The sequence below is a fragment of the Buceros rhinoceros genome, unplaced genomic scaffold (genome assembly GCF_000710305.1).
Source record: "Buceros rhinoceros silvestris isolate BGI_N320 unplaced genomic scaffold, ASM71030v1 scaffold13224, whole genome shotgun sequence".
NCBI classification, from domain to species: domain Eukaryota; kingdom Metazoa; phylum Chordata; class Aves; order Bucerotiformes; family Bucerotidae; genus Buceros; species Buceros rhinoceros.
The window spans coordinates 50,822-51,172 of record NW_010410124.1 but is presented as its reverse complement, the minus strand read 5'-3'; the positions used below and the strand labels follow the sequence as shown (position 1 = coordinate 51,172).

The 351-nt window shown below is 39.9% G+C and overlaps 1 protein-coding gene across 1 annotated transcript in view; it reads left to right on the top strand.

Annotated features, from left to right (window-relative positions):
- Nucleotides 1-351, top strand: part of LOC104492888 (5'-nucleotidase domain-containing protein 1-like) — a gene marked incomplete at its 5' end in the record, with an annotated part of 8,882 nt that overhangs the window by 2,540 nt on the left and 5,991 nt on the right. The gene's annotated exons all lie outside the window — the stretch shown is intronic.

Here is a 351-nt window from a genome sequence, read left to right as displayed (position 1 = left end):
TTTAACATAGAAGACTGCTATTTTGAATCGCCAATCTGAAAAGTAAAGATATCTGAAGTATCTCAATCGCAGTCTCATTTCCCCCCTCATTTTTTTCCAAAATGAAAATCTGTATAATTTAGTATGCAAGGTAGACTCTACTTCTCTTTCTGATAGCATGTGGGAGAAGAAGCTTGAAGATGCTAGGGAAATCAGATCTCCAAAGAAAGAGATCTTTGCCTTCTCCAAAGAAAGAAGGCAAGAAGTACCTGTGAGTCTCTGCTGCATATCCCAAGATTCCTTTAGTCCCATGAATTTTGGAGCCCCAAACGCAGAATTCAGCTCTGGGGGGTATACCACATTAAAGGGAAG